This window comes from Salvia splendens, chromosome 20, assembly GCF_004379255.2.
Source record: "Salvia splendens isolate huo1 chromosome 20, SspV2, whole genome shotgun sequence".
In the NCBI taxonomy this organism is placed as follows: Eukaryota; Viridiplantae; Streptophyta; class Magnoliopsida; order Lamiales; family Lamiaceae; genus Salvia; species Salvia splendens.
In genome coordinates, this window is record NC_056051.1 from 15,506,032 (window position 1) to 15,519,657 (window position 13,626).

Genomic DNA, 13,626 nt, shown 5'->3' on the forward strand with positions numbered 1-13,626 from the left:
CGAATTCCAAATCTGATTCATTACAACAAAAAAAAATTAATATGGTATTGAATTCTAATTCCATCAATTCCATATTTAACAAGAGAATTGTAATCCAACTAGGGTCATATAAAAAAGAAAAAAATATGTTGTGTGTTTCTTTCTCCTCTCTTCGCTGCCGTAGCCCTTCTCTCTCTCTCCAACAACTACTTCATCTTAAGCAGGTAATAATCCAAATTTCTTACCATCAATCCGATTTGTTGAGTTTCGTATATAATGAAAAGTAGTTGGAAATCGAAAGTGAAATTCTAAATCTTCTAATTTCGATGTATTAAATCTTATTAGCACACTCTTTCTCTTCGGTAGAGATGAGGTTTCCGTTTCGGGAAAGGCTCCGGATGAGCACCACGGGCTTGACTCCACCTGATTAATATTCTAATAAGGACGTAAGTATTTACTTTGAGGTATATGATAATAAGACATTGATTTGAGTTTTCAAAGAATAAAATGATCAATGAATCAGCTTAACATTAATCAATCTTTTAACTTAGGATTATTTTTATCAATACATGATACTCCCTTGGTCCGTGAATAAGAGTGCCATTTCTTTCCTGTGCGAGTTTTAAAAAATGTTAAAAAATAGATGGAAGAAAGTTAGTGGAATATAAGTCTCACTTGTATATATTAACTTTTAACGCTATGTGAGTGGAATGAGTTAATGGGATATGAGGTCTTTTTACCATTTATGATAATTATGAATTAGAACTCCTATTTGAGGGCGGAGGAGTATCATTTAAAATGAACTCTCCTATAAATTGATGGTTTTTTTGATAATTAGTTATCAAAAGTGGTTAGAAAATTCTTGAAAATTACCGTCATAAAGATCTTTTTTTTCTTTTAACACTACAAAAAAATCATCATTTCATCACACTTAAAAATATCAGGATATATATTTTTGAGTAAAGGCTAAAATTGGTCCTGAACATATGTCCATTTTATCATTTTGGTCCTAAACTTTATCTTTTGAATTTTTTGGTCCTGGACATTTCAAATCGGATCACAATTGGTCCTCCGTCAACAATTCCGTTAATATTTAACGGTCAACGATTTTAATCACAATTTTAACCAACCTAAACAGTTTTTAATTATTTAATCATCAAAATTATTTTTTTAAATAAAATCATAAATTATTTATTAGAAATAATTAAATAATTTTTAAATAATTAAATTATTTATTCCAACTTAAACAATTTTTAAATAACAAAATTATTTATGATTTTATTTAAAAAAAATTTAATGATTAAATAATTAAAAATTATTTAAGTTGGTCAAATTGTTTTTATCATAAAAAAATCATAAATTATTATTACAACTTAAACAATTTTCAAATAATTAAATTATTTATGATTTTTTTTTAAAAATAATAATTTTGATGATTAAATAATTAAAAATTGTTTAAGTTGGTCAAAATTGTGTTTATCATCAAAAAATCATAAATTATTTATTACAACTTAAACAATTTTTAAATAATCAAATTATTTATGATTTATTTTAAAAAATATTTTTGATGATTAAATAATTAAAAATTATTTAAGTTGGTCAAAATTGTGTTTATCATCAAAAAATCATAAAATATTTATTACAACTTAAACAATTTTTAAATAATCAAATTATTTATGATTTTATTTAAAAAATATTTTTGATGATTAAATAATTAAAAATTGTTTAAGTTGGTCAAAATTGTGATTAAAATCGTTGACCGTTAAATATTAACGGAATTGTTAACGGAGGACCAATTGTGATCCGATTTGAAATGTACAGGACCAAAAAATTCAAAAGATAATGTTTATGACTAAAATGATAAAATGGGCATATGTTCAGGACCAATTTTGGCATTTACTCTATATTTTTTATTACACTTCATCTATAATCACAGTGGGTGCAAGTGTGATAACGAAAGATGTAATAATAGTTTGAGCGAAAGGATAGAGGGTCTACTATTTCACTTGAAAATGTAATGTAAAATTACTTGTAGTGTCATTCGAGAATGTCATAAGACATAATCTGAGATTACACTATCTTAGTACGTAAGAAAATATTTAAAAATACCACATGTGAATGGTTCTAATTACATTACCCCCTGATTGTATGTAATTTACAATTTTCACCTATGAATTTCCATAATTTATACATTGGTCCTTCGAATATTAAAAAATATAATTTCATCCTTTAAATGCTTAAAATTATATTTTTTTAAATATATAATTATTTTTGTTACTTCCATATACAAAATACAATAATAAACTAAATTTAATAATCCAACAAACTTTTATCAACAAATCATGTAAATAAAATTAACATTCAAATATACAAAAATCCAAAGTATTTCAAAACTCTAAACATGCATTCCAACAATATGAAATGTCAATTCATTTTCTTCTTAAACTACGTGAGCATACTAGTACAGACTATAAAGCATAATCTATTATAAAGAGCATAACACATTTGTAGGTAAATTGCTTCTCTCTTTATATATGTGAGCCTCGTCTTCCTATTGGTCGAAAGAACAAGTTCCTCTGCAATGTGCCCTGCAAAAAAATTTAAAAATTTTAAATTACTATCATGAGTTGAAAAAGTTGAAAAGTTACATGTGTTCTATAGAATAAAACCTCAAATAAATCAACTTCCTAGAACAAATTAATTAACATTGAAAGAAACACTAAACAGAAAAGTTAATTAACATTGAAAGTCTACTTAATATTAAACATCTAAACAGAAAAGCCTACTTAATTAAAAAAATTAATTAACATTGAAAGAAACACTAAACAAATAAAATATAAAATATTGCAGTCATAAATAAAACTGGTGAAAAAAAGTAGGACTTAACATGAATCTGTAATATAAGTAACATAATTAAAAGTATAAACCAAGATTGATCATGTAATCAATATAATTAGTTAACTAATTAACAATAGATTACCTTGAATCCATATGTGAATCAAGAAATTGTCACTACTCAATGGGAGTCGCCTACATATATAAGATGAAAATATACTTAGAATCAAACTAAAATGCATTTAGTAATACTATAGTAGTAGTAAATAATTGATAGAGAATACCAAGGAACATGGCCAAGCAATCATATCACCAACTGTCTGGGAAAGCTCTTGAAAGTTGTCGTAAGGCCTAATCAATTGTTCCTTTGGCTCAATCACAACTTTAACATTAATTTCACACCAATTCAATCCTAACATTTGTACCCCAACTTTTTTATTTGGTGCAATGCTCTGAATAAATCCTTTAGCAACGATTTTCTTCGTGAGAATACTTCTCAAAGAAACATATTTTCCAACCTCCATGAAACCAAAATAAATAAATAAGTATTTTAAATCTATATATATGACTGCGATATATATTTCAGAAGTCAGAACTGTAAAAAAAATAAAGATACCTGATCAGTTTCAGCCGTCGTAGAATATAGTGGAAAAACAATGCGCAAAATGATTAAGGATATATCTCCTTGCTACATTTCACATTCAAAGTAAAAAAAATCAAGTTCTGCACTCCATCAATTAACAACCATATAAAACTAGCAAATACATCTCAAACAAGACACCCACGACATGAATCCATCTCTTTTTCACTAAACGCATTCAAGAAATCATCAACATCCAAAACACAAAACCCACATATCTACAAACAGCAGTGTAATGTGTAAATAACCCTATTTGGAAAAGAATATCATACAGCAAAAATCAAATAAAACCAACTGATGAGCATGAGCATGCTCTATCCAATTGTCTTTTTACCTTCAAGATTTGTCAACCTTTGATGTGATATATCTTATTCATCTTGTAAACGAACATTCTTTTTACATTGCCTTCGTCCTTTAGAAGCCTTAACTGCATATATTACAGCAATAAAATAAGCATAGAAAACTTTTAGGATTGAACGATTAGAATACTGAAATGAAATGGAGGACTATAGTTGTCGCCTTATTGAGTCTCTACAAATTTCATGCGAATTGAACGATTCAAAAATTCAATTACACAACAAAATGTAGAGAATTAAAAAGAAGCGTCATAACAATCTGTAAATAGGGCAAGGATGATAAAAATACCAGAACACTCCTCACCTTTTCTGAGTAATCTGAAGCTTTTTTTTCAGCCGAGAAGGTGCAGAGACAAGACGAGAGAGATAGGGTTTAGGGAACTGTAGGCGGCGTGATAAAATATTGATTAAGTACCGCCACTATTTCTAATTCTATTTTAGTGGGAAAACTGCCACCACTATTTTTAATTATTTCACGCACTTTTTAAATTCTCTATTCCTTCAACATATTAGTACTTAAATGTTAATATTTGACGGATTGTCACTTTCTAATTCCTATGTAGTACTCCCTCCGTCCCAAAGAAGATGACCCCTTCTTTGGGCGGCACGGAGTTTTATTCAGTTTTATTTTGTGTGTTAGATAGAGAGAGTAAAGTAAGAGAGTGGGAATAAAGTAGAGATAAGGGTGATTCTATTTATGGTAATGGGTCATCTTAGAGGAGACAAACCAAAAAGGAAAGTGAGTCATCTTTAGTGGGACAGAGGGAGTAATATTTTTAGTGGGAAAATTGCCGCCACTTTTTAAATTTTCCACTCTTTCCACAAATTAGGGCTTAAATGTATTACTACTATATATAATAATTGACGAATTGCCACTATTTCTAATGCCAACGTAATATTTTAGTGGGAAAATTGCCACCACTATTTTTAATTGTTTCATGCAGTTTTAAAATTTTCTATTCTTTCATCAAATTTGTGCTTCAGCCTTCACTGTACTATTATAATAATTGACTAATATACATATTATTATTATCACTAATTTATAATTACATAAACTTTGATTCGGTTTTTTCATTTCCAAATTTTAAATGAATAAAACACATCAGATATATTAATAATATAAATAATGCAATTAATTGTTAGAGTATTAACATCAAAATAAATTTATATACAATAAAACAAATAATTTCTACTTTATTTATTTTTGTAATTTCTACTCAATTTATTTTTGTCAATTATCTTTTTAATAAGTTGTTTTAATTAATTTCTTCTATAATTAAACTTCATTAGTAATTTGAAATTTTCTTTTTAGAATCATGTTTAAGTATTTGCATATAGCAACTTTTGTGAGTTATAATAGGAGCAAATCACCATTATTGTACTCAATAGAAGTGTGAGTATAGGACTGTTGAACTGACATTTAACTCTAGTGTAACATTTAACTCTAGTGTAACATCAACTGTATGATATAAATGTGAAGAAAGATCAATGTATTGTTTGAGTATATATCCTCACAGTTTTAATAAAATGTGATTAATTTAATGTGATAACAAGCCATTTTTTTAGTAGTGTAAGTTGGATTCATGTAGTACCATATTAGTCTTGGGCATATTCTTTATTGGAATGTTTTACTAGAGTTGTATCATTGGAAAAATAACACACTTATCTATTTTACTTTATTCTCAATCATCCCACACAATTTTTAAAATATGTATTCCTTAATCTTCGTGCTCAAAAAATGCTCCTACACTAGTGGCATGGATGGAGTTAACTAAGCATTAAAACATGGGGAATTCACCTGTAAATTCCTAAAGCTTTGTCATATTCTGGTTTTGAATACCAATATTAAAATTAGTCTATAAATTGTGTGATTTATTTTGATTGTGTGACCAATCAAAATTTTGTCTTTAATATGCCTTATTGTAAATTCATAATTCAACAAATTAGTCATTTATGTTAGTACTAAGATGGAGTTTTGCTAACTAAAACGTGACATTATTTTAGTTGACATCCAATAGTGTTACATAAGTAAATCATCAAGCTCTATGTTAGCATCGAAATCTCGTTGCAAAATAAGATGATCGATACACAGATTTTAAAGTTGGTATGCAAAATAATAATTTAGCAAAAGATTAAGAATTTACATGAAAATTACCATTAAAATGTTGAAAAAGTAAGAAAGAAAGATGAATTAGAAGATGCAATGGGACCTTAAGTGGTCTAAGTCGAGCGTTGTAAATATCGTATTCAACAGCATGGGCCATACAGTCAGTCCTGTTAAGGATCAGTCTGTCTGTCCCCAACTCGAGTGGTGCAAAGGGTGGATCATTCTCAATCTCAGACAGCCCATTGCTGGTGGAGTCATCCCATACAGCTTTGTTGTTAGGCATCAACTGTATGTGCATCGCAGAGAAATTCCTGCATTTTTGGAATGGATCTCTCAAGAGCCAAGTGAGAACACGGACCTGGGGTTTCATTGGCCGGGAATTTTCACCGGGAATCCGATATTGAATCCATTAAAAAATCCAAATTTGATTTCATGGTTTTCTACATATCTCTTTGGCATCATCTCTATTGTAATATGGTTATTTATTTAAGATTAAGTTTGAGATTATTTAAGTTGGAAAGGATAACTATAATTTAGAGTAAAGGTCATTTTTGGACCACTCCGACAAGGATTTCATTTGTTATGGACCTATTTTTCAAAAAATTAATGTATTGCACCAAATTCGTATTTTGGTCATATGTTTAGCACTAAAATTGACCTTTACTCTATAATTTATTATCGTATGATTCACTACAAAAAAGGAAATTAGTGACGGACAATGAAATTTCAAGAATTAGTGACGGAAAATGAATGAAAAGCGTCAGTCACTAATTCGTGACAGAATATTCTGTCACTAATCTGAACTTACCAAGGCAGCTGCATACCACTTCCGTCATTGTAATTTTAGTGACGGACGAATCCGTCACTAATATTTTTTAGAGACAAGAATTTTAATGACAAGCACGTATCTGCAGATCCGTTATTAAAATTCTTGTCTCTAAAAAATATTAGTGACAGATTCGTCCGTCACTAAATTGCAATGACAGAAATGGTATGTAGCTGCCTTGGTAAGTTAAGATTAGTGACAGAATATTATGTAACGAATTAGTGACTTACGTTTTTCATTCATTTTCCGTCATTAATTCTTGAAATTTCATTGTCCATCACTAATTTCTTCACTAATTCCCCTTTTTTTGTAGTGATTATCATCCATTTATAATTAAGTGTGAGATTTAATTCCATACAAACAAATATAATGCATATTTAATCATGAGATATAATATTTTAATCCGAACAAGAATTTAAAAGGTTCTAGCAGCTCAAGTAAGCAGGAGAAGCAACATTAGGCTTCATTAGGATATATATATAATATATATATATATATATATATATAATATATATATATATTAATATATATATATATATCTATATATATATATATATATATATATAATAATATATATAAATAATAACAGTTGGCCAAAATAACATAGTAACAAGGCACAATTGGAATACAGTACTTATTGTAAACTACATAAATTTAATTAACAAACCTACAGTCCTTCCTAATTTCTTGGCCTCCATTGAGGCTGCTCATTTTGATCATAGCTTTGGCAAAAGCAGTGTGGAAAGCCCTTTTGGAGGTTGCAATTTTTAAACCAAAGCCTTGGTTTGCGGAGAGGTGAGGGTGACTGATCGAGGCGAACAACGCCTGCCGGTTGAGTATGAGCTGTAGTGGTTGGTGTCGAACGTCGTGGAGGAAGGATCCATGGCGACCACCGCGTTTGGGGCCTTGTTCTTGAGGAGGCACACACCCCTCAGCGCCCTCGCAAAGGAGGGGCGGATTGTGGGGTCCACGTCGTGGGTGGAGTTGAAGTTGTGGATCCTCTTCTCGAAGGAGGAGCAGTGCGGAGCCGAGCGTGTGCGAGCCTAAGAGGGCGACTAGCTCTTGCGGGGAGAGGCCCCTTAGGGCGAATGATTTTTCGAGCTGGGAGACATTGAAAAGTGGGGATGGGAGTGTTGAGGTCTCGCTAGCTTTCGATGTCCTCCCGTCTTTTCTTCCTTTCGATACATCCCATCTCGGCCCTCCTGACTACGAGTAAAAATTTAGTGGTTCAGACATACTGCTACTAATTAATTTGCTAAAATAGCATTATTTTAGTGTTAGTAAAAGAGATAATTGAACAATAGATAATGGAAAAATAGATTAATTTTATGTGAAAATTGAAAGGGCTATTTTTTAAAATGAAGGCACTATAACATAGCATGTTACAGTACTATCTTAAGTTAAACTTTAAAAATACAAATTGATTTTATAAATCAAGGTCATTTCATAAATAAAATGTATTGATATAATTATAGGGACGTGAGCTACGACATAAGACGTTTGAAATAAGCAAGCATCGTTTACTTTTGGGGTTTTTTCTTTCTTATTTTGACATTGAAGTTACTAATGATAGAATAGAATAAAGTTTGTTAGCATATTGTAAAGGACATTGATCATTGCAACTCTTTTATTCGCGTGCTTTACCATGATTGATAATTGAATAGAACATGCAACTATAATGAAATTGCAAAAAAAAAAAGAGAGAACGTTGCTAAGTGATTATTTCATATATGATTTTTCGTCACTAAATCTTGTAGTATGTCAGGATCCATCTTATAATCTCTCATCCGTCCTCTAAAAATATCATTATACAGAACGAAACGAGTTTAACTCACAATTGATAAGTTTAATTGCGATAAATTAATATCTAATTGGAAAAAAAATATGTGCAAAATAAAATGCTTACGAGGACGACGCATCTCTAGCGGCGAAGGCCAAAATATCAGCACATGATACAACGGCCGGGCATACAGCTTCAACAGCTCTCTTGGCACCTTCAATCACATAAAATGCATGTAGAGATTGTTTGGTGGTGCATCTCTTCTGCTTATTTCCGCCTCGAGACTCCAGCAGTATCGATCCATCACAACCCTATTAATATTTTCAAAACAAATAAATAAACTAGTTCTAATAACTATTCTCCGATATGTATTGGCCCTGTAGTGCAATGGTTAATGCCCGAGGCGACAGGTGATCTCAGGTTCGAGTTCACAAAATGCTAGTAGTAGTAAAGTACTCCCCCGCCCAATAATACATGTACTCGGCACGAATTTAAAAAATGGAAGGAAACATTTAAATGAATACTTACCCTTATGAAGCAATCATGAAAATGCATTCTAAGAAGTGTTGCAGGAACTGTTTTATCTCTAGAAGTTGCATCTCTTACAACCTTAGCAACAATAGCCTCAACATTGGGACTGTATACATCGTACCTATTCATGCTCAATGCACTCCCCATTGAAACATATGATACTATTATTAAAATGTAGCACCAAAGGCCATACTATATACATATTCTCTAATTTTTCTTTGGTTGGAGAAGAGGGAGCTTCTTCTTGATATATATATTGTTGTGATTAACAATCATGGACTAGTATTTATACATAAAGGAAGAGAAAATGATAGATGGTGAACCCAAATGATGATCATTGAATTAGATTAGTAGCATGCTACATGCATTGTTTGATGAATTCGTGATTTCTAAGTAAATATTAATTGGTTGATTGGGTATTTTACTTTATGCATTATATCTGTCACTAATTTGGCTGGGCATGCAAACATAATCACTACACCCATGAAAAAAGGAGCATATATCTTTGTCGATATTCATAGTGTAGCTAGAGAGGAAAGAAATTAATCATCATACATAAGCATGCTCTTTGCTAGGTAACTACTTTTTAAATGTGTGCTAGACTAGTAGTAGTATTAGTGAGTGTTTGGCCTTATTTCGTATTGCTTGTAGTTTAAGTGGATATTTAGATTTATAGTGTTATATAGTATATATATAGCTTTGTCTAATGATTGCTTAAGTGGAAGCGATAATTAGTTAGCTAATCTATTAACGGTTGGGAGCTTATTAGTTGGACAAATAAATCTCGTTGTATGAAATGTGGTGACTTAGTTATTCGCATATTATGAAAGCATTTACTTTGTTGATTATGACTTGTTAATATTAATGCAAGCTAGTTGTACGAGGCTATATCAATTGTATGAAGAGAAACGTGTATTGTGTGCAGTATGTGATTATTGTTCAATAACACTTAATTAAAAAGTACAAGGGATTTGATCAAAATATAAATTCTAAATATTATACCAACTTCAAACCATGATCTGGACCGTTAGAAGATGTCAACATATGACAAAATAATAGCGACAAAAAATGCCAACAGAGTGTCAACAGTTGATGTTGTGTTGACATTTTTTGTTGATATTATTTTGTCATCTGTCGACATTTTCTAACAGTCCAGATCATAATTTTGAGTTTATACAATATTTAGAGTTTGCATTTTATTATTACCCGAAGTAGAACATGTAAACAATACACAGAGTGGTTCGAAGTAAATCCTCACACGTTTGCGATCCACTATCATCATATAATCCACTAGTAGGGATCTTTAGCTTAGAGATGCAAGGAATTTAACTTCATGTTTGATTGGAAAGTGCTTTTAGTCAGCAAGCACGTACTTTCTTCATCTCATGTTACTTGCACTTTTCATTTTAGGTCGTAAATTTATGATTAATTTTTTAGTATAATTAATTTAGTATTTTTTTAAGTGTATTGAGAGATCACTTAATAAGAGAATACTTAAATAACTCTAATATATTAATTAAATAAGAGTATCCTAATTCTTACTTAAAATAGAAATATGTAAGTATTTTGGGACGAGCCGAAATAGAAAAGTGTGAGTAACATAGGACAGAGAGAGTACCATATTATAGGCTCGATGTTTAGGATAAACTCTATTTCTTTATCATCGTATGTCTAATTAATCTGTTGACTCCATAGACCATAGGCAATAATAACAACATTTGTCATCTTATGGAAGAGAAAATTTGCATGAATTGGTTATTTCATACAATCAAGACTGAACTTGCACGCACAGTGCTTAGTGCGTATGCATGGGATGAATTGGTAAAATCTACATGTGACATGAATCATGTATACCATGTCTAGGTGCGGACAATGTCGGTGACAACGTGCATTTATGGGTATGTGGTATGAATTCGGTCAATTCATACCACGCATGCCAAACCTACCTTGGCTAGCGCTGAGGATGGTCGTATGTGCGCAACTTTGGAATACAAGTGTAAATCAACCAATTCGTACCACGCATACCAAAAGTGGTGTGTATGATTTGAATTTGGAAAATTTATCAAATAAAATCATTCCAGATCCGGAATTCACAATCATTGAAAAGAGAATTTATACAGAGAAGATGGCCGAAACCCGAAAATAACAAAAGGTTTTGAAACCCTATTGTCGTCGATGTTGTCTCGAAATAGAACTCAAAAAAATTGAATAGAGATATAGGAGCATTTCATAAATTTGAATTGAGATGGGTAGCGTAGCGTGGTGAAAATGGATGAGATGTTGAAATTGACAAGTTATATCTTTTATATATATATATATATATATAGTGTAGTGCTCTAGGGAAAGTGCCCACTAATGACATAACTAGAGAACAAATCACAGCCACAAGATTAAGAAAATCAAGGGCTAGTATTAATACATGTAATTTTAGAATTTAAAGGAGAAATTAGTTCTCTCTCTCACAAATTTACTCCACAATAACCAAGCGGGGTATAATGGTCATTGTCGGCATTCTCCCTCCATTGTTGAATATACATGGACTCGTCTTCTTTCCACACCAATACTATACTATTACTAGCCTCTCTCTACTGAATAATCCTATGATTAATTCATAATTTCAATCAATTTCTACTCAATTTGTCATTACTCAACCATGAGGCCTCTGCAGCCGCCGCCGAATCGGCCAATCCGGCAACGGCGCCGCCCTGACCTAACCCTGCCGATGTCGCAGCGAGACACCTCCCTGGCCGTCCCCCTCCCTCTGCCGCCGAGCTCGTCCAATCTCCAATTAGAGCATTCGGAGCTGGAGCGCGTGAGCCGCATCGGGAGCGGCGCCGGCGGCACCGTGTACAAGGTCCTCCACATCACGATGACGAAAGCAAGCAAGCAGAGTGATTGCCTGAGAGGATGACATTGACAGGTTAAAGGAAGAGAACGAGAAGCTGAGCCAGGTGATTGAAGCCGAGACTTAGGAGCATGTGTGTATGAATAGGGAGCTTGATTTTACTGTTTTATTGTGATTGAATTCTGCACTCGCCTCTTATATATTTTTCGCTCTTTACATTATAGATTTGATCACTACTTTGATCAATCTATTTAATCAGCCAATAAAAACACACAATCGCAAACATATGTGATTAAAGTGAATAATTATAACAATGTTGTCGGTTTAAAAAATGATACTCCCATATACTCATATGTAAACAATATCCTATACATAATTTTACTTCATTTTCACCATAGAATACTTTATTACAATCTGATGTTTTTTGTAAACAAGAGTGAAGTAAAATCATAATACGAGTGATGTGTTTTGTAAACAAGAGTGAAATAAAACAGAATAAGAGTGATGTGTTTTGTAAACAAGAGTGAAGTAAAATCACAATGAAGAGTGATGTGTTTTTGTAAACAAGAGTAAGTAAAATCAAGCTAAAGAGTGATGTGTTTTGTAAATAAAGTGAAGTAAGATAATGCTAAGAGTGATGTGTTTTAGAAACAACAGTGAAGTAAAATCATGCTAAGAGTGATGTGTTTTGTAAAAACAGTGAAGTAAAATCATGCTAAGAGTGATAACGTTTGGAGTTTGGAGGCGCATGAGCCAGGTGGAACCAGCTATTAACCAATGGGGAATGACTACTGATCGGAGCTTATTGGAAAGATTATCGCGAGAGAATGCAAACATGTTTTTGAAAGGTTTGGAGACTGTGGTGGATGTTGCCGGGGCCGCGGCGCGCTGGCGAGGCAGTGGCGGCCGGTTTCCCGGCCATGTAAATTGTGTTGTGCTTGATCTTCCACAAGTGGTTGATGGGCTTCAAGGAATTTGAGAATGTGACTTTGTGGAGTGGAGATATGTTCAAGTAGTGTTCCTCCTGCCTGACGCTGTTATACTCAAGGTATGAATCAAATCAACCAACTCTATTTATTTCAGGTCAATGCTACATGGGTTAGCAGATTAATAGGGTACGGGCTAATCAAGTTGTGATTTATCGAGTTAGAAACTTTCTACCCTAATCTTACACGTCCGGGGTTTGAGCTAATTGGGCTGCTAACAATAACATTAACATATGATGAATCCAATACAGAACAATGAAAATTATTCATATATAGTGGTGTTCGGTTTCCTAAATAAAATAATATCAAGATATAATCTAGGATTGAGTTGTGAGATTATTTTAGTCATATGGGGTTTGCTTTGACTAGTTATCTCATGATTTTCCATCTAGGATTGAGTCGTGGGATTGAATCTCATGTGCCAAACACACTACATATTTAATCATAGGATACAATCTTGCAAACCGAACACCCCCTATATATATTAGTGATTAATCTAGCGCATATGTGGAAAATTATTTTTTTGTATGTTTATTTATATTAAACTTCCTCCGTCCGAATGTAGTTGGGGTATTTCTTTTTGTTCATAAGATTTAAGAAATGATGTGTTAAAGGTTAACGTAGAGAGAGAAAAGTAAGAGAGAGAATAAAGTGAGAGAGATGAAGAGGAGTAAAGTATGAGAGGGAATGGAGTTTTTGCCAAAAAAGGAACTGACTTAACTATCTTGTGACAACCCATAA

At 32.1% G+C, this 13,626-nt stretch overlaps 1 pseudogene; it reads right to left on the reverse strand.

The window, feature by feature from the left end:
* Positions 1-7,397: 7,397 nt before the first annotated feature.
* Positions 7,398-10,459, reverse strand: LOC121781543 (annotated as a pseudogene).
* Positions 10,460-13,626: the final 3,167 nt, after the last annotated feature.